Raw genomic sequence first — 24,472 nt, forward strand, 5'->3', positions numbered from 1 at the left:
AACACCAACTGCTTCTTTAAGTCTGACGGTGCCTCGGTGGAGGCCTCACTCAGGGACAGTACGGGTGTTGAATGCAGAACCCAGGGTGAGCTCAGAGGCAAGGACAACTCTGCTTGTTGCATCAGACAACACAATGGAACATGGACAATGGAGCCAGCCATCTTCTGGACACATCGTTATCATCTTCAGAACCCACATGCTTCTTTTTCTAATCAGGAAATCAAGGGTGAATGGAACATTCCTATATATTGCTCACCAACATCTTCTTCCTCACAGAAGTGAAGCTATTTTAAGAATATAAAAAGCTTTTCAAGACATCTGTTTTCAGAGACGGACCACATACCAGAAATACTTTTCTGAGCTGGTTCTTTCTAAAGCCTATCCCAAGAACAAGGACAGCCAACTTCTGTGAGCTACCAAGACATGTTCTGGCACATATATTTTCACTTTCCTAGAGTTTTATGCTGTCTTCAAGTCCTACTATATTTGATACATATATCTGATCCTTTCTGTCAGCAAAAAATGGAACAATTTTTTTAAAAAAACTCCCAAGTTGATATTTGTGTAGACTGAAAGTAGAATTTTGGTTGGTTGTTTTTTGTAACTCAGAACAGGGATGAAATCAAAACATCCCTAAATTCTCATCTTTGAAAAGTCCTTTTCTCCATTCACATGAATTCATCTGAATTGTTGCCATCCTGATTTGAAGACATATTCTCAATTTTCATTAGTGAAGAATAGCTCCCAAGTTCATCCATTTCCCTCTTCTTCTTCATCTCTTCCTTTTCTCTCCTCTTCATTTTCTGAATTTGGGCTTTTTTCTCATTTCTCTCCTCATGGTCTCTGCATTCCTTCTCTGCTGCTAGGTCTGGGAACCACTCTGTTTTAGTCTTTTCTAATCGGTTCAAGATCCCATTCACCTTCTTCTCCACTGTCACAATTTTTACATCTTTCTGCCTGTGAGAGCCTATCTGTCCCACATCCATGTCAGCTGTCTTCTTCAGGTTAGGCCACGGTGTATATACCACATTAACGTTGTCCCTCTTCCAGCCTTGAATGCTATTGGCCTTCACAAGATGGGCACAATCCATCAATACTTCCTTTGGAATGTCTTCTATCTTCTCCCTCTTATGTAATTGAAGGTATATATAAGCTGAAGAGATTTTGTCCACATGAAACCAAATATCTTCAGGCCAGCCATACTTTATTAGATCCTCATTTTTATATTTACCCTTTCCCATGTAAATAGTGTAAGCAGATGAGTTAACTCTTCATGAGCAAAGTGAGGTATTTTGTGGGTCCATAACACCGGTGGTCTTGAATTTGACATGCTGCTGCTGGTGAACTAGAACACCATGATCCCGGCGACGGCGCAGCGACCCCAGCATGGAGTAGCAGCGCCCACGTCTCTCTCTCTTTCTTTCTTAATTTAAATTTAGACTGGAGATGGAGAGGACCTTTGGTCCAGGCTAGATTTCAGAACTCTGGATATAATGTAGCAGAGGAGTTAGAAGTATCTGCCTTGAGTCCAACAGACCCAAGATTAAACTATTCAGTAGCCCTGAGACTGAAGCCAGGGTAACCTGTCTAATCTTCAGTTTCCTCAATAGTAGAATGGAAATTGGAAACACATAAGTCTTCAAATAAATTGGGGATAATAAACAATATGCCCTCAGTATACCTACTGCATGACCCTATGGAGCATACAGACAGCCAATAACTAAAAGGGGGCAGCCCAGATAAGGAGCACATTTCCAAATATTGCAAGTCAGATTTTACTCAGTGCTAAGTAGGAGCAGCCCCAGGAAATCAATGAAGCCGACTAACTAAGCCCTGAACTGGCAGGTCTACTGCTGGGTGCTATCCACAACAAAAGATCTTCTGCTCTGCCCATTAAGCAGTCCGTCTTAATCATCTTCAGAGCAGGCTCCTAAAATGCCACTCCTCTTTCCAACCCCTTCAACTGAACCACTAACAGGCAGGCTCCAGTGAAAGGGGTATGCATAGAGCACATGGTGGGGAAGAACTGAATTGTCCTACCGCCAGCCCCTGAAGCAATGCATGTGTGTGCATGCACACAGGTGCCCCTGTGCACACGTGTGCTCTTAAATACACAAGCATGTGCATGTTGCTTGGCGGCATCTTTCAGAAAGCATCTTTAATAGTCTTGTTGTATAATCTGGATTTATTTAAGTAATCTTAATCCCGATGAAGTTTAAATAGAAGAGAATGATTTCCTCAGATAAATTCAAAATTAATAATTAACTAGGAAAGAGTATGAGAACAACAGTTGTAAACTTCCAAGGAATGGATAATATACCAGCAAACAGATAAATTCTCTTTGGTATAGGAATGCAAGCCAGAAATCTAAGCTACTTTCCACTGGAGTTCAATTTTCCACAGTTCTTACTTTAAATTTTGAAGAAGTTACAACTCTGGCTCCACGATGTTTTATGTTTGTATTATTATGATTAATTTATATTTGTGTTTTACTCTGAGTACATTTATTTGTTTTCATAGACCCTCGTTAGAGTGGTAGCAGTAATAACACTCTCCCAGAGAGCTGTTCTTCTCATGGAGTAGCGTGCGTGTAAGAAAGGAGGCCATTTCACAAGACCCCAGCATGACCCAGCAGGCTCTTGCCTTCCACAGGGGTTAGAATAAACATACAAATTAGTATGTACTTTGTTAAAACAAATTTGAAAAAAATTAATTGAAAAATGTTTCTAATCACTTAAAAATATGTATTAGGTCCTGCTGTACTATAATCGCCTTTTCTTGTAACTTCTCAGACCTAGTGAAATCAGAGGCTTATATTTCTCAAATTTCCCCAGGACAAAGGTACAGGTCCTGAAAAAAATCAGGAGCTTTTATAAAAGTCAGAGTCGATTAAAATATGTAGTTTGGAGAAAAAGAAATGTACAGAATTATTATTTTGACAGTTTTAGAGAAAGAAACCAAGACAGGACCTAATCATCTAATTAGTGCATGGCCCACTATTATAGATCAGAAACATCTGCTCTTTGTAGCAAATATAAGACCTGCTCCTCGTGTCCTTACAATTTCAACACCTCCTTCCCCCTTTATCCTTTCTAAAGAGTTATTATGTTGACCAAAGTGAGAGGTAGGCAGCTCCCTAAAAGTTAAAGAAATGATTAAGATAATTTGAAATTTAGATGTGTGAAATTTTATTTTCTGGAAAATTTTAAATAAAAGTAAGACTCACCACACTTGGATTTCCATGAAATACTGGTGCAGAGAATGAATGTATTGTTTTAGGTCCTAGTTCAGACCATGGTAGCATCTGAGCACTTACAGACTTAGAACCTCTACTGAAGACACCTTGGAATGAACACCATTAAAACTCTGACCTCAAACCTAAGCCTCCAGGAGAAGGCATGATTGAATAAAGGATTTTTGTGAAAATGCAGGAATTTCTTAATCATGCTGGTTATTTTAATTCAACACCTGAGAAATGGTTGTGACCAGAACAAACTGGTAAAAGGAGCTAAGAAGGCAACTATAAGACAGGAGGGTGACATGGGCAATCAGGAAGATGGCATAATTCAGACTTGAAGTTTAGCTGCCAAATTTGGGCACATGCACAAGGAAATGGCAGAAGGGAGATGGGGTCTGGGTGGATGTGCAACTACAGTTAGAGATCTCACTCCCAGAATGCCCCAGGTGTCACATCCCCAGGGCAGTCTGGCCTAGGGAGCAGCATGAAGAGAAGGGTGCCTCCATCATTGGCAAATCTCCATCAGCTAGAATGAAGCTGCAGCTGCAGCAGTGGACAACTCAGAGCTTCTCCGGGGAGAGATGCTGTGACTTGCTGTGATGGCATGAGCCTGCAGAGCCAGGGTACACTGACCCCCTCCAGCAGTTCTCTGCAAACAGATGTGTGAGTATTCCTGATGTGGGAAGGCTGGTTATGCTTTACACATAGAAGTCTTTGAGTCTTCCTCACTGGAGGAATAAAAACACTCTGGAACCCTACCCCCGCAGAGAGAGGGAGGAAGGCCTGGATATTTCATGATACACCATGTTCTACATGATTCTATGTTTCTGCATCTTGTAAGCAATCCACACAGCCTCCTTTGATGTCTTTCATCACTGCACTGAATTTAAAAGAGAAAGAAAATACTCTGAATGTTGAATCTGAAAGGACATGAGTCCTGGATGAGAGCTGTGGCTCTGGTGTCAATTCCACCTCTTTTCCAGGGTCCTTTCCTAAATGCACAGGGAAAATATTGATGGAATAAATGCCAAGTAGTTTTTGGTTGGCAGAGTCTTGGAGAGTTTCCTGAAAAAGACAGAAAAATGAGAGACTGGCTGGTATAAAAAATGCAAACAATAACATCAGCTTTAAATTTTGGAGCATGTAACTCAGCAAGCAGAAGATTGTGTCCTATTCCAGTACATGCCTAAAAAATGGTAACTGAAAATGTTAAGACAGAGTTACCAACTGAGGCTCTGCAATGTTATCTACTTCGTTTGGCAGCATCTGTGCCAGGCTGACCTGCTGCGGATGCCTAGTGTTGCAGCCTGCTGTGTAAATCAACGACCCATCTAGTTTTTGAAAAATGTTTTATTTATTGATTTTAGAGAGAGAGAGGGAGAGAAGTGGAGGGGGTGAGAGAGAGAGAAGGGGGGGGAGAGAGAGATTGATTTATTTTTCTACTTACTTATGCATTCATTGGTTGATTCTTGTATGTGCCCTGACTGGGGATCAAACCTGCAACCTCAGCAAATCGGGACAACAATCTAACCAACTAAGCTGCCGGGCCAGGGCCCTCTCCAGCATTTTACAGAAAAGTGGAGCTCTACGTTATCTATTCTGGGCAACAGACCACCTCCATTTTTTTTATCATATTAAGAACACTTAATTTGACAGCTACCTTCTTAACATTTTAAGTGCGCAATACCATATTGTTAAGTATAGCCACAATGTTGTACAGCAGATCACTGGGTCTTAATCATGTTGCATAAGTAGAACTTTATACCCACTGAACAGCAACCCCTCGCCCCCCTCCCACCAGCTCCTGGCAATCACCATTCTACTTTCTCTTTCTACAAGGATAATTCTTTTAGACACCTCATATAAGTGGAGTTATGTAGTATTTGTTCTTCTGTGACAGGCTTATATTAATTTGCAAAATGTCCTCCAGGTCTATCTATGTTGTAGCATTTAATAAAGTTTCTTTTTGTTTTTTGACTGAATAATATTCCTGTGTGTGTGCATGTTACATTTTCTTTATTCATTCACCCATTAACAAACAATTAGGTTATTTTCAGAATGTGAGTATGGTAAACAGCATGGTGATGAACTCTGGGGTGCGTTATCTCTGTGGCATTCTGATTTCAACCCTTTGCAGTAAATGCCCATAATTGGGGTTGATAGATCAGATGGTAATTTTAGTTTTAGGTTTTTGAAGAACCACCATGCTGTTTTCTCTAGTTGCTGCACAAATTTACATTTATGCCAACAGAGCACAGAGATTCCAATTTCTCCACATCCTCACTGACACTTGTTATCTTTTGGGTTTTTTTTTTCTGCAATAGCCATTCTAACAAGTGTGAGGAATCACCTTCAAATTTCACCAAACATGTTTTCTACATTGCTCTAAAAAATCATTATGACACAGAGTCAGGACCTATTTTACAATTGTTTTCAGTAGAAAATAGAGCTTTAAAACTCAACATTTTATACTAAAAATTTAGAGACCAGTAAGATAAGATGGTATAGAGAGAAGTCAAACACACACACACACAACCAGGTTTGATCTAAGTTCTGCTGTTTAATAATTGTGTTGTATTTGGCAAGTCACATCCTCACTGACACTCTGTCCCAGAGTGGTTATAAAAATTATAAGAGAAAACGTGTACAAAAGATCTTTGGAAACCATAAGACAATATAAAATGGAAGAATGTATTAATACTATTGATGATATTTGAGCATGCTAAAGTCAATTGTATTTGGCTATGGAATAAACTTCTCCACTTTTTCCACTTATGTTTAATTTTACCTGACATTTAAAGGTACCGTTAAAGAGGGAAATTGGTTGTGAATACGGTATGAGTGCTGAGAGGAGAAGACTCTGCCAGGATGTCACCTAGATATCTGGTCTGAGTAACTTGGTATGTCATATGTCAAGATCTGGAACGCATTAATAAGAAACATTTTGAAAGGAAGTATAAAATATTTATATGTCAGGGTTCTTGCAGAAAACATGGCATTCTCAAGTAATTAAGAGGAATTTGGTAGAAAGCCTAATTACAAAGTTTGCGTGCAAGGTTTAGGGAAACCAACAGGGGTAGCACATTACCCCAGCAGGGGCCATTACCACTACTAGACCCAAAGAAGACAGAGAAGGAGTAGTTGCTAGAAGTCTGAGAATCTCCTAATAAGAACTGAGCCTTAAGTACAGCAATGCAACCTACCTCCTGGATGGAAGCAAAGAGAATAAATATTCTGACTTAAATCTCTTTCTTCTTGCCCTCTGGGCTCCTGCTGGGACCTTTTATTGGCCAAACCCAACAAGAAGGCAGAAGGTGGAGATGCCCATCCATGTAGTTCATAAAAGTTACCCTCTCTGTGCCCAGAGTAAGAGGGGGAAGAGTAGAGAGTGGATTCAATGCACAAAATTAAATATTCTTGTTCCTTGGATGAAAACATTATGATGCCAACACAGGAGACACACACAATCCTAGCAGTTGCTGTGTCTTCTCAGGATAAATTCAGTCATACTTCCATTGGAAATGTGAAACATTAGTCCCTGTCAACACTCTTAATATACAGTATAAGACATTGGGGTGGGGTGGAGTATCAATTAATATTGAACACAGATCTACTCTCACAGCTGGTCATGAGACTGAGTTGATAAACATGGCCCCTTCCAGTCACTGTAGCCTGACAGGATTTTCTACGAGGATGTAGCTAAATCTTTACCTTTTTTTGTGGGATGTGAGTGTTTAGTCATCCTATATTTATTGGGTTGCCACAGTTTTCCTTTTACCAGAACTGTTGGGCAAAAGAGCAGTGTTCAGAGGCACCCCAGTGAATCCGTTAAGTTCCAAGCATGGCCATTCATGCCCTATTGCATGGCAATGCAGGGTGATAGGAGAAAGAGGCTGACTGAGATCCACAGGGTGGCTTCTCTTTACTACCTGATGATTGAAAGTATCTGTAATGGATACCGTCTGGACATTTATGTAAGACATGAATATTTATTTACCTACTCTGGGCATATTCCAAAAGTTCACTCAACTACTACTTTCCCCAAAACTTCTTGCACAAATATGTGAAATTTTTAAGTTCTTACCCAGCAGATCCACTCACCAGCCACTTCCCATGAATGAATGTAGATCCTTATGAGGCCATCTTCTTTCCACATGAAATGGACTGGATATATTTTATGAAGTTTGGCCATCTGGGAGGCTTTCCCTTCACATCAGGGACAGCCCCACGTAGGACTACAATGTAGCTACTGTGTAGATAACATCTGTAAACCAGGCTCACATTATTTTCTCCTCCACTGGCTGCTCATGAGTATGGGTCAAAGCTGAAGTTCCAAAGTGGTACAGGCAGGTACCAGAGTGTGAGCTGTCTACTTGCACAGTGTACTTGGACTTGGGACTCAGGTCTTGTTTTATATATGCCATCTCCACTTGAAAATGGAATGTTACAGTTCAGTGCATCAGATGACACCCAGTTCACTGAGAGAAGCTGGAGTTACATAGTCATTTGTCTTCCCACACAATCTGGAGCTGCTTTTCAAAGGAAGAATTGTTGGCAGAAGAGGACATTACTCCTTAATCCACAATGTTGACCTTGTTCTTTAAATCCCTATTTAGGGTTTTTCAGAGACTTCTAAGAATCACTGATATTTCCATTACTATTGGATCTGGAGGGACACGTGACCCAACTGCCAGGACGATTTGTGGTACAGCACAAACCTGCTTCAGAGCCTTCTATTCTTCCAGACCCATTCAAACCTATCATCTTTACGGATTACTTGATAAATAAAGCAGGATGCTTAAATGTGGTTTATGTTGCTTTTAAAATCCAAAGAGAACTATCCATCATGTGCCCTTTTCTTTAGTCAGTGGTGCAAGGTTTGACAAGTTGTCTCACTTTAGAAGGGATATCATCCCAAGTGCCCCCAAGAAATTGGACCCCTAGAAACTTCAACAATATTTCAGGCTCCTTAAATTTTGTGGTTATTTCCTCTCATCTTTGGGCACTCTTGTGTTTAACAAAGGCATTTAGGGCTCTTGCTGCATCTAGAAACCGGTTCCTATAAGCATAATGATACCCAAAGATGTTTTGAGGCATATCAGGTATCAGGTTGCTTTTACACTATATTATAATAGAGAGCAGAATTGACACAGCCCAAGGCAAAGCAGTAAAACAGCAGTGTAATGCTGTCTCTGCCATGTAAATGCAAATTATTTCCCACTCTTTTTTCTGACTAAAGCAGGGGGAATAAAAACATTTTTCAGGCTGCATATCAATTTTCAGGTATTGGTTTGCTCCAGAAAAATAGGTCATCATAAGTAAAATTTAGTACTTGATTAACTTTACAATATTTTATAATCATTTAAAATACATCTGGCTTTTGCACTGGCTAAAAAGGTGAGTTCAAATCTTTGATGGTGGCCCTGATCTCTGTATGTTAGGCTACTTGTGTACTACTATCTTGGCTAGGTGGTTGTGGTCCAGTTCCAAGGGCTCCCACTTGACCTTTTCTTCTACAGTACATTTCACAGTAAGAGTTGGGAAACCAATGTGGGAATTTTGCCAGTTAGTAAGCTTATGTATACCCATTACATATTCTGTGACTAAGGAGATAACTACATAATAGTTTTGTGATTCTTCTTGACACTGTTAGACAAAACTCTGTCACCTGATCCCTTTAAGCCCCATTCTAACTAGTGGGTCATGGTAATAATTTTGATTTCTAAGGATTAGCATCAATTCACTGCCAGTATCTACTAGTCTTAGATGATTCAGGTATGTCCCTCTTCCAGTGCAGATCTGTCATAATAAATGGTGATGGATATATTTGTGACCTCATTGAAGAATCTTTTCTTAAAGGAACTTGGTCTCTCTTTCAATTGACATGTTCAAAATCTATGTATTAGCTTAAGATTTGAAAGCTGATGAAGAAGTTATAAACACCCCCTATGGCAACTAAAGTTATGTTTCTACCCACCAGACCTAGAATTTTTCTACCAATGTACAACAAGGAATACTTCAGTGTGCTGTCCCTTAAAATCACTCCTAGGAGTCAGCCATTACCACAGATCCCTGTGGGCCAAACCCTTTGAATATTACTCTATCCTTCTGTATTATTGTGGTAATTAAACCCACAGTGTCTCTGAGAATAGAACACAGCCACCTGATCTCCATCACCTAAGAATCTCATTTCCTATTGAGATTAGAGAACTAATTTCCACAGCAGAATTCCCCACAACCATCTTCAGTCTTCACAGCAAAACCACTACATAGCTTTCTGAGAATGCTGGTTCATTTCCTAATGCCTTGGTGGAGAAAGTGTCCTCTGGGCCCTACCAGGGAATAAGGAGTAGCTGCTCAGGTTGCAATAATAGGTTTATGCCAACTTTTCTATCCCCCTTACCTCCACACTCTTTCCTGTACAACTGTGGTTCTTGGTCAGGAAAAACATGTGTCCTCCCCCAAGGGACATTTAGCAATGTCTGTAGACATTTTTGTTGTTATGACTGGAGGTGGAGCCCTACTGGCATTTAGTGGGTAGAGGCCAACAATGCCGCTAAACATCCTACAGGACATAGGACAGACCCCTCACAACAAAAAATTCTCAAATTCACAATGCCTGAAGGCAAACTCAGAGGTGCTGATGTGGTATCTGGGCTTGAACCATTGTAAGGATGCTGGGCACTTAATTTTGCTACATACACAGGATGAGAGCCTTAAGTATAGCCACTGATTCAAACACAGCATCTGTGGGGCTAGAGGCTTAAGTAACCAGAATACTGTCCAATGGGAAGAAAAAAATCCACAGAGAAGGTAATTCTTAGAATTCAGAAAGTATGTAAGTAAGGTGAGAACCATGAAAGGCAGTCAAGTAAACCAACAAATTGAAGAATCTCTAAACTTATTCATCTGACATAACTGCCACTGTGCACCCTTTGACCAACATTCCCCCCATCCCCCTTCCTCCTGGTCCCTGGTAACCACCATTCTCCTCTCTGCTTCTATGTATTCCACTTTTTCAGATTCAAATTATTAAAATAAAATTGTACATAACATTTTTGTATTTTTTACATATGTCTTAGGATGTGTACTGATGTCCTATTTTCATTACTGAGAATTAAAACTTGTTTTCTCTCTTTTACGTGATCACTCTTCTTTTCTTCTTATTGTATTTTTTAGTATATTTTATTGATTATGCTATTACACTTGTCCATCTTTTTCTCCCCTTTGTCCTCCTCCAGCCTACACTCCACCTCCCTCCAGAATTCCACCCCCTTATTTAATGTCCATGGGTCATACATATAAGTTTCTTGGCTTCTCCATTTCCTATACTATTCTTAACCTCCCCTTGTCTATTTTGTTCCTATCAATTATGCTTCTTATTCCCTGAACTATTTCCCCTATTCTCCCCTGGCCCTCTTCCCACTGATAACCCTCCATATGATTTCCATTTCTATGATTCTGTTCCTGTTCTAGTTGTTTGCTTAGTTTGTCTTTGTTTTTTAGGTTCAGTTGTTGATAGCTGTGAGTTTGTTGTCATTTTCCTGTTCATAGTTTTGATCTTCTTTTTCTCAGATGAGTCCCTTCAACATTTCATATAATAAGGACTTGCAGATAGTAAGCTCTTTCAACTTGACCTTATCTGGGAAGCACTTAATCTGCCCTTCCATTCAAAATGACAGCTTTGCTGGATAGAGTAATCTTGGATGTAGATCCTTGCCTTTCATGACTTTGAAGACTTCTTTCCATCCCCCTCTTGCCTGTAAGGTTTCTTTTGAGAAATCAGCTGAGAGTCTTATGGGAACTCCTTTGTAGGTAACTGTCTCCTTTTCTCCTGCTGCTTTTAAGATTCTCTCCTTATCTTTAATCCTGGGTAATGTAATTATGATATGTCTTGGTGTGTTCCTCCCTGGGTCCAATTGGGACTCTGGGCTTCCTGAACTTGCAAGTCTATTTCCTTTGCCAGATTGGGAAAGTTTTCCTTCATTATTTTTTCAAATAAGTTTTCAATTTCTTGTCCTTCCCCTTCTTCTGTCACCCCTATGATTTGGATGATTTGGTTGTTGGAACATTTAAAGTTGTCCTGGAGGTTCCTAAGCAGCTCCTCACTTTTTTGAATTCTTGTGTCTTCATTCTGTTCTGGTTGAATGTTTATTTCTTCCTTCTGCTCCAAACTGTTGATTTGAGTCCTGGTTTCCTTCCTTTCACTGTTGGTTCTCTGTACATTTTCCGTTATTTCACTTTTCATAGCCTTCATTTTTCCCTCTATTTTCTGACTACAGTCAACCATTTCTGTGAGCATCCTAATTACCAGTGTTTTGAACTCTGCATCTGATAGGTTTGTTATCTCCTCATCAGAGTTTTGATCTGTTCTTTCATTTGGGCCATATTTCTTTGTCTTGGTGCACCTGTTATGTAGTAAGGGGCGGAGCCTTAAGTATTCATCAGGGTGGGGCAACCCATATTGCTGCCTTGTGGCACTGCATGTGAGGGAGGTGTCTGAAAGGTAACAATGCCACTTGCTCGGCTCTCACCCCACTTTTACTCACCTCCCCTGCTACTCACAAGCGAATTTGGCCCTTCAGGTGCTGTTCCCAGGTGAGTGGGTTTGTGTATGTTCTAGGACTCTTTGGGTCTCTCCAATGAACTCTCCTGTGAGACTGGCAGTTTCTCTTGCCACTGCAACATCCACAGGTTTTTATGGCCAGAGGTTTTGAGGCTTTATTTCCCCATCCTGGAACCCTGGGTTGTGTGGCCTGTCTTGCTCTCCAGTTGTCCCTCCTGGTTTATCTGCACACACATGTGGGACTGCCTGGTCTGCAAGCCACTACATTGCCACATGTCCTCTCTACCTTGGCTGCCTGTCTCCACCCCTCCTACCACTCTTGATAAATGTTTCTGTTTAACTCCTTGGTTGTTGGACTTCCATACAGTTTGATTTTCGGGCAGTTCTAGTTGTTTTTTGTTTTTAAATTGGTTGTTATCCTTCTTTTGTTTGTGTAAGGAAACAAAGTGTATCTACCTACACCTCCATCTTGACCATAAGTATACTTTTCATTCTTAATAGAGTTTTATTAATACTATTCTCTATTTTTTCTAAATAACCAATTTTTGTTTCTATTGATTTTCTCAATTGCTTGTATCTTTTCTATTTCATTTTTACTTTTCAGTATCTTTTTCTTTCTACTTTCCTAACTTTAGATTGCTGTTATTTTTATATTTTCTTGAGATAGAAATTCAAATCACTCATTTTTACAGTTTTTACTTTCTAATATATGTGAGTATATATAATACTTCAGGGTATCATTTTTCCTCCAATAACTGTTTAAGCTAGATTTCTATAAGTTTTCTGATTTGTATTTTTGTAACCATTCATTCAACATATTTTACAGTTTCTATTTTATCTTTTCTTTGACATACAGATTATTTAGAAGAGTATATTTAATTCCATGATTTTGGAATTTTCTATTTATTCTTTTGTTACTGATCTCTAGTTTAATTCCATTGTGGCAAAGAAACACCCTGAATAATATCAATCTTTTGAAATTTGTTGATACTTTCTTATGGCCTAACATATGGTCAATTTTAGAAAATATTCTCTGTCCTCTTGAAAATGTTGATTCCATCATTTTTGTATGCAATATTCTATCATCAATTAAACTAACTTAGTTAATATAGTATTCCTTATCTTTACTACTTTTCTTTTCTTTTTCTATTGCATACTGGAAAAGCAGTCTTAGTATCTCCATTATGATTTTGGATACTGATACAACTTCTACAGAGGGCAATTATCAACATTATTTCTTCATTCAACAAATATTTATTATTACACCACTATGCTATTTGCACCATGGATGCTCTGAGAGACCTTACAGGTTAGCTCAGAAAATAACAATTAAATGAGCATCAATAATAAAAGTTAATAAATTTAATATGAGGACCACAACTAGATACTACAGCAACATCAGGAAAAGTATTCTAGAAAATGATATTTAAGCTGAATCCTAAAAAACGGAAATTAGTTGAATATATAAATCACTCTACTACCCTATTCTGCCTGGCTGTGTATCAGAACAAGTCACATTTCTCAGGCCTTCTCTCCTTTGACTTCAATGTAAATTCAGCCAGTGAGAAGCACTGGGGGACCAGATGGTGAGAGGAAGAAAAATTCAATACTAGTCATCTTCTTCCTTTTTCTTTCAATAGGATCCCAAGCACTGGCTGCATCTCCTTCAGGGCTCCAGGTCTCATATGTCTCCTCTCTCCATGGCCCCAGCTTCTGCTTTGATTTTAGCATCTACCTGGCTTCTAGTGTCAATTAACACCATATTCTCTCTTTATCCCTCCAAGCCTAAGGGTGGTAGTTATTCCTTGTTCTTGGCATTCACTAGGTTACTCACCTCCATGCTAGCTTTATCAGTTCTCCCACCATCCAGGTGACCAATTCTTTTATTAAATTTCTTTCTGTCTGAAATTTTATGGTGGTTTCATTTTCCTGAGTGGATCTTGACTGATATATAAGATAATGAGGACTAGTATTCCAGAAAGAGAGCATAGCATATCCTAAAAGTTAGTCTTGCTAGAGGCAAAGAAAGACAGAAATATAATGGGAGGAGAGGAGACCAAGGGGAAGTAGCATGATAGAAGATCATATGTTTTCCAGTGAAGAGATTCATTGATGAGATTTTTTCCCCCAGGATCTTTACCTTGGAGGGAAACTGTAAGAAGGGGTCCAGTCAGGAAACTACAGAAGTAATTTGGGCAAATAATAAAAGTAGATAGTGACAATGGACACACAGAGTGAATAGACTGGAAAGATATTTAGGAATAAGGATGAGTAATGTTTGATGCTTAATTGGATGGAAGAAGACATAGAAAAGAATGAAAAAACACTGCTTTTTTTCTATTAAATTGCATACAAGGTGTTACAAAATAGATATTTTCCTAGTAGTCTCATTTGGGGATCCCCCACTGAGTTCATAAAACCCTGCGCTAATAAAACAAGTGAAACACTAGGGTATTTCCATGAGCATTTTCATGTCTTTGACACCAGGGCTCAGGAGAGACATTACCATACTAATTCATGTCTGATACCTGAAATAGGTTAGTGCTACTGTGCCAAGTTTAAATGAAGTCTCTGTTTGGCCCATCAGTTTATTGAGGCTGGTTATACAAAGAGATCCCTGTATAGTCCAGACATATCCATGATAAGGAAAATGTCAGAGTTACTGCTACAAAGCTCAATTAAAAACAAACAAAAACAAAAAACCTCTGCTGTGTGTCCAAACTGGTTTCTAGTCATTTATTAAAATTATTCTGGGAAATTTTAGTAAAATGTAAAAAAAAATTAAGTAGATAAGAGTTATTCACAGTCCAGTTAAGAAAGGAAGGAAAAGGGGCACTCTAAAGAGAATGGGTTATAAATCTTCACCAAGCTTCTAAAGTTTGAAAGCTGAAGGTCTGTTGTTTATAATTTGTCTCCCTTTCATAAGGAACTATTGAAAAGAGGTAGTCTGGAAGGGTGAAGGAAGGACAGGGAGAGGGTGGTCAGAAATTACAGAAATCCTGATTTTCCACTGTAAATCAGCTAGATGTTTTTACTATTTTGTAGGCTCTTGAGGGTCTAGTCTACTTCCTGCAGTGACAATGCAGTGAGGCGCTCGAGGACACAACTCTGGAGTCCTGTTGCCTGAGTTTAAATCATGGCTTCACCTTGACTACTAGTGGGAAAAGTCCCTTAATCTCGCTGTTCCTCAGTTTTGTCATCTATAAAACAGGACATTAACAGCAAGATTTTAAAAAATTCATTTACAATAGCATCAAAGAGAACAAGATACATAAGAATAAAGTTAACCGAGGCAAAAGACTTATACACTGAAAACTGCGAAATATTGCTGAAATAAATTAAAGACACAAAAAATGGAAAGATGTCTCATGTTAGTGAATTGGAAGACTTAATATTGTTAAGATGTCAATATTACCCAAAATAACCTACAGATTCAATATGATCACTAAGAAAATCCCAATGGTGTTTTTGCAGAAATAGAAAAACTTATCTTAAAGTTGCTATGGATTCTTAAGACACACCAAATAGCCAAAACCATTGTTTAAAAAAGGACAAAGTTGGAGATCTTATGCTTCCTGGTTTCAAAACTGTCTACAAAGCTTGAGTAATTAAAACAATGTGGTAGTAGCATAAAGACAGACATTTAGAGTAATGGAATTGAATAGAAAGTCTAGAAACAAACCCTGGAGACAGATGATTTCTGACAGGGGTGCCAAGACCATTCAATAGGGAAAGGATAATGTCTTCAGCAACTGATGTTGGGAAAACTGGATACTCACATGCAAAAGAATGAATTTGGATTCTTACCCTACACCATGTAGGTGTAGGGTAACTTAAAATGAATTGAACACCTAAATATTAGAGCTAGAACTATAAAACTATTAGAAGAATCACAAGATTAATGCATGTGAAGCTCTCAGAGCCATGCCTTGAACCAAGTAAATGGCATCGTCTCTGTCCATGTCATACATGGATGGCTCCATGGAGCAAAGAGTGGGCTGGTTACTTTATTCAGCAATGCAACAGAGAGAAGGGTTAATTCTCTACAGTATTGAAAACAATACCAAATAACTGAGCAAGAAAAGTACAGAAATCCAAAGATACAGAAACTAGCCCTGGCTAGTGTGGTTCAGTGGGTTGAGTGCTGGCCTGTGAACCAAAGGGTCATTGGTTTGATTTCCAGTCAGGGCACATGCCTGGGTTGTGGGCCAGGTCCCTGGTGGGGGCATGTGAGAGGCAACCACACATTGATGTTCCTCTCTCGCTCTTTCTCCCTACCTTCCTCTCTCTCTAAAAGTATGTAAATAAAATCTTTTTTTAAAAAAAGATACAGAGACCAGTAAAATCTGTGGCAATTAATTGAATCAAATCTTGTAGTTTGTGCTGTTAGTGGTAGGAAGCCCCTCAACAACATCTAAAAAAAATTCCAGTGAAGTCTTAGCTGGCATGCCTCAGTTGGTTGGGCATTGTCCAGCAAACCAAAAGGTCAAGAGTTTGATTCCCAGTCAGGGCCCATGCCTAGGTTGCAGGCCTGGTTCCCATTTGGGGTACATATGATCAATGTTTCTCTCTCTCATCAATGTTTCTTTCCCTCTCTTTCTCCCTCCCTTCCCCTCTCTCTAAAATAAATAAATTTTAAAAAAATTCCAGTTAGGGGAAATTTCTACCCCAAAAGACAACCCACTACCTCTTTGAAACTCTAATTGTTTATGTCTCTCTCTCTCTTTTTTAATCCTTTCCTGAGTGCATATTTTGATTTTACAGAGAGAGGAAGGGAGGAATAGAAAGAGACACAAAATAGAGAAAGACAGAAAGAGAGAAACATAGATGTGGGAGAGAAAAATTGATGTGTTGCCTCACCTACTCACCCCAATCAGGGATTGAACTTATTTTTCAGAAAATACATAGACCATTGTGTGAATAAGTGATTGCCTGATGAATAAGTGAATGCATGAAGGACATCTAGCATGAGAGGTCTAGAACCATATACAAAAAACAATCATTTACATTCTAAGTGTAAAAAATAACATTAAGTAAGGTCTTAAAATCTTTGTTTAGATGTCCAAAAGATTGTTGGATTGTTGTTAGGAAGGAATCATTCATTTTTAGACTTACTACTTAAACTCCTTTTACTTCTAAAAGGGTACGAAATGGTGAAACTAAGATACATGTGTAGAAGTTAGAGTGATACAGGCACAGGCTTAAATTAAGAAAAACCTGTTTTTGAAATTAGAACCAACAGACCATGACTTTTTGCAAAGATTTGAGCTCTCCATTCTTCACCAGCCATGTGGGGATGCTGTGTGAGGAGGACTGCAAAAGGTGAGACCATCCAGGTGGTATCCAGTGTGGAGATCTTATGGCATTTATGATCTTTCAAGGAACCTTCATCTTCAGCTCTGCTGGCAAGGTGAGATAATGAACCCTTATCAAACTCTTGTTCTTCAAAGATTATCCTAGATACCACAACAAAATGAATTTCATTCCCTTTTCCTAGAATTTAGAATTGAATGGCTGAAGAACAAATAGAGATGTCTAGGGGCTTTAATCACACAGAACATGTCATTTCAAGGTATTATAAAGACTTCTAGACCTTGGAAATATGATCAAGATGGACAGCCTTATTAAAAGTTTCCTTTTCCACATGGGGATCAGGTTAAATAAGTTCGTGGCACTGATTCAAGCAGTGTCACCAAAACCATAGATATGTGTCCTTTCTGTAAGTATCACCCCAGTGCCTTCAGGCCATATTTCTCTGTTTATTGTTCTAAAATGTGGAAAACGTGGCGTCACTAATTCACCAGCATACACAGCCCAGGGGCAATTCTCAGCACCAAGGAGAAGGTCAATGGTAAAAGACGATTTTTCAACATGAAAAACTAAATAAACACTTGAGGCAAACACAAAAACTCAGAATGTATATTTATAGCCTTGTGACTCTGTTATGCCCCATTTAGAAAATTTAAAGAAAACATGGACTGCCAGCCAAGATGGAGGCATAAGTAGACATACTGTGCCTCCTTGCACAACCAAAAGAAGGACAACAAATTAAAAAAAACACACACAACTGCCAGAAAATCAAACTGTATGGAAGTCCAACAACAAGGAATTAAAGAAGAAACATTCATCCAGACTGGTAGTGGGAGGCTGTAGACGGGCAGCAGGGGCGGAGAGGACTCATGGCAAGGCAGTGGCTACTAGAGCAGGTGAGGCAGCGGCTGGCAGAGTGGGTGGTCCCACATTTGCATGCGCATAAACAGAGAGGAACAACTGGGGAGTGAGACAGAACACGCAACCCAGGGTCCCAGTGTGGGAAAATAAAGCCTCAAAACATCTGATTGAAAAAACCTGTGAGGCTTGTGGTGTCGGGAGAAACTCCCAGCCTCACAGGACAGTTCATTGGAGAGACCGACAGGGTCCTAGAATGTACACAAACCCACCCACCTGGGAATCAGCACGAGAAAGGCCCAATTTGTTTGTGGGTAGCCCCAGAAGTGACTGAAAGCCAGCAGAGAGTGGAGCAAGTGGCCCTGTTCCTTCTTGGACCCCTCCCCCACAGACAGTGCCACAACTCAATGACATGGGTTGTCCTGCCCTGGTGAATACCTAAGCCTTCGCCCCTTACTAACAGGTGCACCAAGATTAAAAAAAAAAAATGTCCCAAATGAAAGAACAATTCAAAGCTCAAGAAAAAGTACAACTAAGCCACAAAGAGATAGCCAACCTATCAGATGCACAGTTCAAAACACCGGTAATCAGGAAACTCACAGAATTGACTGAGTATGGTTGCAAAATAAAGGAAAACATGAAGGCTATGAAAAGTGAAATAAAGAAAAATGTACAGGGAGCTAATAGTGACAGGAAGCCAACTAGGACTCATATCAATGGTTTGGACCAGAAGGAAGAAATAAACAGTCAGCCAGAACAGAATGAATAACCAAGAATTCAAAAAAGTGAAGAGCAGCTTAGGAACCTCCAGGACAACTTTAAATGTTCCAACATCTGAATCATAAGAGTGCCAGAAGGAGAAAAGGAAGAGCAAGAAATTGAAAACTTATTTGAAATCATGATGAAGGAGAACTTCCCTAATCTGGAAAAGGAAATAGACTTCCAAGAAGCCCAGAAAGCTCAGAGAGTCCCAAAGAAGCTGGACCCAAGGAGGAACACACCAAGACACATCATCATTACATTACCCAAGATGAAAGATAAGGAGAGAATCTTAAAAGCAGCAAGAGAAAAGGAGACAGGTACCTACAAAGGAGTTCCCATAAGACTCTCAGCTGATTTCTCAAAAGAGACCTTACAGGCAAGAAGGGGCTGGCAAGAAGTATTCCAAGTCATGAAAGGCAAGGACCTACATCCAAAATTACTCTATCCAGCAAAGCTATCATTTAGAATGGAAGGGCAGATAAAATACTTCCCAGATAACATCAAGTTAAAGGAATTCATTATCATCAAGTCCTTATTATATGAAATGTTAAAGGGACTTATCTAAGAAGATGATCAAAACTATGGACAGTAAAATGACAAACTCACAACTATTAACAACTGAACCTAAAACAAAAACAAATTAAGCAAAGAAATAGAACAGAATCACAGAAATGGAGATCACATGGAGGGTTATCAGTGGGGGAGTGGGAGAGGGATAGAGGGGGAAAAGGTAGAAGGAATAAGTAGTATAAAAGGTCGGCAGAAAATGGACAGGGGGAGGTTAAGAATTGTATAGGAAATATAGAAGCCAAGGAACTTATATGTATGACCCATGGACATGAACTAAAGGGGGCCAATGTGGGTGGGAGGGGGTGTTCAGGGCAGAGGGGAACAAAGTGGGGAAATAGGACAACTGTAATAGCATAATAAATAAAATGTTTTTTTTAAAAAAATAAAGAAAACATAATATATACATCACTTGTAGTGAATTTAGAAAGAAACTGTCGAATTTAGGAAGAAACTGTATAACTGTGCAAATTGAGGCCTCCATTGGGAGCAGAGATGCTCTGGTCCTATTCTTGTACCCAACCTTCCCAACCTAAGGTTGTTTAGTGACTTCAGGTGATCAGTTCGTCCTTATACACCTTAGTTTTCTCAAGAGTAAGGGAGACAATAATGTTTTTCTCCTCACATTCTGGGCTGTAGGGAAATGATAAATTTCGTATCTCTTAATCTCACCAAATTACTTTAGTTAGGCTTTCCATGACTTTATTATCTATGATCTCTACACCATCCATGAGAAATCCATAGGACTTTCTGTGTGTTCATGAATTAAAGTTAAAAATTTAAAATATTTTTGGTGCCCTTACCATCTCAGTCCCAGATTTAACAAAGGAAGAGATTCTACTTTTAGCAAGTTAGAGCCTCTGATACGGTGTCAGGTTAGTAATGAATCAGCTCCAAGGCCTCCTCACTTTCTTCTCAATTCCTGACATTTCTCTGTTGATTATTTACTTTGGTGCTATCTCAGTGAACTGCAGTTAGCTGAAAAGGTAATACCGGCAAGCTGATCATTCAACCTTTTATTTATAGGAATTGGGTGACTTCCTAGTCAATGCAGTAGATTTTCCTAGTGTTTTCCCTCAAGCTCTGTTTTTAAGAAGGTCTCTACATTTCTTGAGCTAGACCAGACTTCTTGAAAGCTTATTTTAGAAGAAGGGACAAATAAGTCATACTCTCAGATACCCAAAGATAGTCTCTTCTATCTCATGGCAAACTTTGAATTATTTTCCCTCCCGCTTCTTGACTCAACCGAAATAGAAAAGGTGATGAAACTGGCGAGGCTCTTTCTTGTCATTCATTCAACAAGTATCTATCAACTCCCTTCTCTGTGTTAGAAACTGCTAAGTGTTGAATATAATTTATATAGAACAAGATAGACATGGTTCCTAACTTCTTGGCACTTTAACACTAGAAGGAGTGACCATTGAGGAAACAAGGAAGCAAATAAATAACTATTAATTATGATAATCCCAAGAAGTCAGCAAACAGAACCTAGTGATAGATAAAATTACAGGGAAAGAGGATAGAGATTACTCTATAGTGGGTGGTCAGGGGGAAACTGAAGGACTGATAGATGAAAGAGGCACCTTTGCTGAGGATATCCGGGGAGGTGGCTCCAGGGAAAGTGAAAAGCCTGTTCAGGAGCAGGAAAGTTTAACCCATCAAGGAATAAGAGAACCATACTATTTGCCACAGGAAGTGTTGTCTGCACACCAGCATAATCAGTGATCTCTGGGAACTTTAGAAAAATGTAGAATCCCAGATCCCACCCCAGACCTACTGACTCAAAATCTGCATTTTTAGTAAGATGTCCAGGGAACTTGATTTCACATGAAAGCTGAGCACTGTCATAAACACTGGTTCCAACTTTGACTGCACATTGGAATCTGCTGGGAGCTTTAAAAAATTCTGATGCCTGGCCCTGACCAACGTGGCTCAGTTGGTTGGACATTGTCTTGCAAAGCAAAATGTTGCTTGTTCGAGTTCCTGGTTGGGGCAACTGATCAGTGTTTCTCTCTCACATTGATGTGACTCTTCCTCCCTTCCTCCCTCGCCATCTCTAAAAATTAATAAATAAAATATTTTTAAAAAATTCTCATGCCTGGGTCCCTTCCCCAGAGTTTGGTATGGGCTGTAAAACAAGCATTGGAATTATTTTAAAGCTCCCAGGGGATTCTGAAATGCAACAAAATTTGAGAATCACTTGTCTAAAGTACAGAACCTGTAACATAGTAGGCACTTAATAAATAGCCCTGAATTACTCTTAACCCTTTAGCTTTCCCAAGGATTCCCACAAAGAGGCTGCAGGCAGACAAGAATGTTACCTCCTCTGATTTAGAGTATTAAAAGTGCTACTCTCCCCAGCAAGACAAGCCGAATCCTGAACCATTTAGAAAAATGAGTATAAGAATGACCGACCATCCAATTAATAGTTCAGAGAGCCATCCAATTATTTCACATGCTGGATAACTGTTAATGTTGGCATTTTGTGAATTTGCTAGAATCATAAGATGTCATCTAACTAGTGGCTAGACACAGGTGAGGAAATGCCATGCTGGGTTGATCTCAGTATAAAAACAGCAGGATTTTCAGATTCTCTACACAATCAAGGAGAGCCTGCATCAGAGAAAAACTTCCTTGAAGCAATCTGGTAACATTCTTGACTAATGAACTTGAAACAGAATGTTCCTACCTTGGCATTATCAGGGAGGACTGAGGGAGGAGATGTGTGAAGAGGGTACAGGATGTGATCCAACCAAATGAGCATAATCAGAGCTGTGGAGAAGCCCCCTGGGTACTTCCTGCACCTGGTAAGAAATATGCAGCCAATAAAACCCCACGTCAAAGACAAGTTAGTGGCCAAAAACACAGACAGTTTCCCATTGCCCAAGAAGAGATTGGAACAGGGAAAATTTTAAGTGCACAGAGCAACCCCTGCACTCAACACAGGAAGTTGCAAAAGATTTTTGAGAGAATAAATCTCATTCATTTCCTTCGTGTTGGGGCCCTAAGCTTCTAAGAACTCTTTCAAATGCTGCTGTTCCAGGTAAAGAACAGTCATGCACGGTTAGTAATAATGTAAGTCGACTGTGGAGGAAGAGACAAAAAAGGACATTTGGGTGCCACCACTAATATATCCTTAAAGACTTCTTCAACCTTAAGGGAGAAATCAAAGGTTTCAACTGGGATATAAAATAGGCAATATTCTGACATACAAGAAATATGAAAGCTCCAGAAACAGCTGCATTAACCCTTTCAGGCTCTTCAACAAATCAGTGAGTCAGTAAAATAAAGAGGTTTCCAGGTGGGGGCTGCCCATTCCAAAGCATAGGCACTAAATAAGGTTACCAAGGTTTAGGGAATATGTAAAAGTGTAGGTAAACTTTGAGTCTAAGCAGAGTTGAAGAATAACATGGGTGAAAGAATGTGTGATATATGTCCCACCTCCAGGGATAAATGTCTTTGAAAATAGGAATTAGACTTCAAATGTGAACAACATAACACCAAGAAAATGGCATATTCTTTGGAAATAAATGATTTCCCATAATGTAAATAAATAATTTATGTCCAGTGTAATTGTTTTGGGTTCTTAAAAAGCTGGTGCATCTACTCTTTCCACAGGCTGTGTGCACATGGTTCCAAACCATGAATACAACCTAATGAAGCACAACTCTTGGCCTATTCCACACCTACACTTGGATAGCTGAAAGGGGCCAAAGAAAAACACACTAATGTGCTGCCTGGCCCCACATTAAACTCATGACCACAAACCTCAAATGGGCCTTACTGCTGTGGGGCGTTCTGTGTGTGCAGACCCCTTTCCCTCCCCCACTCTCACTGAAGACTATTTTCCACCTTCTCTCTTCTGAAACTTTCCATCTCTCCTCCTTACGTATTTCCCTAAGCTGATACCAACCTTGCTTCCTATTGCAACATTTTAAGTAGCAATCAGAAGAGAAGTTCCCCATTCTCCCACCATCACATCTATCCCACTGCTGTATGTGCATATCTATATATTCTGCTTTCTCTAAGGATAAGCTGTCATTGCTGCCAATCAAGGCCAATTGCAGCACTTGCGCATTGGATTGCATCTTCTCTTCTAGTCTCAAGGATCTCTCTCTACATATATCATCATCATCATCATCTCATTTAATTCCATGAATATGCACACATGCTATAACTTCCTCCATCTTATTAACCTTTTCTTGACACTCACACCCCTCATCTCCTTCCATGACCAATTAATGTTTCTGCTTCTTTTTAGAGCAAGACTTCTCAAAGGATTTTCAGAAGATTTGTTCCTGCTGTATTTCTGTCATCTGGGACAGAATCTGGAACATGGTAGGTATTAAAAAAATTGTCAAATGAATAAATGCACAACTACAGCCAATTTAGCCATTGCAGCAGTAGAAAATGCCAAACAAGTCAAATCAGTTTTAACATCAAAATTGTGCCTATTAACATAGATAATTCCACAATATTGACTAAGAATCAGTTGTGTGCTAACCAATGTAGTATACTCATATATCAGTATAGGGAGATGGTGATTATATTTTACTCTTCCTTTAAGCAACCTAAAGAAAGCAACAGGGTAGGTCATATACAAATGTAACACATTCAAGGAAAACATCATAGCAATTCTCACCTGGAAAGAATTGAATAGCATAAGCATTTATGAAGGTTCTGCTGTGTTGTGTTTTTAGCTGACATTTATTGGGTATTTACAGTATGCCAATGAGTGCTTCACAGGTATTAACTCATTTAAAGCTTACAAGAATCTTATGAAATACTGTAAGTAGTATTTTTTTAACCTCACCTGAGAATGCGTTTATTGATTTGAGAGAGCGAGAAACATCAATGTGAGGGAGAAACATCAACTGGTTGCCTCCCATACCTGTCCCAACTGGGGATTGAACCCAAAAACTTTTGGTATAGGGGACAATGCTCCAACCAACCAAGTCACCTGGCCAGGGTGAAATAAATACTATTTAAATCCCATTTTACAGAAGACAGAAGGTCAAGTAACTGATCCAAGAGAGCACAGCATAAAAATAGTGTAATTAGATAAATAATAAGGCTGTAAATGTATAGACTAAAAAGCAGAAAGAAGCTGGACCTACCAATCATCAGAATATGCTTGTTTATCACCTACTGGTCATCAGGTACTATGGTGA

The 24,472-nt window shown here is 39.3% G+C and overlaps 1 pseudogene; it reads right to left on the reverse strand.

The window, feature by feature from the left end:
* Positions 1-668: 668 nt before the first annotated feature.
* Positions 669-1,357, reverse strand: LOC112309386 (coiled-coil domain-containing protein 25-like; annotated as a pseudogene).
* Between the last annotated feature and the right edge of the window lie 23,115 nt (positions 1,358-24,472).

The sequence above is a fragment of the Desmodus rotundus genome, chromosome 3, assembly GCF_022682495.2.
Source record: "Desmodus rotundus isolate HL8 chromosome 3, HLdesRot8A.1, whole genome shotgun sequence".
Lineage (NCBI taxonomy): Eukaryota > Metazoa > Chordata > Mammalia > Chiroptera > Phyllostomidae > Desmodus > Desmodus rotundus.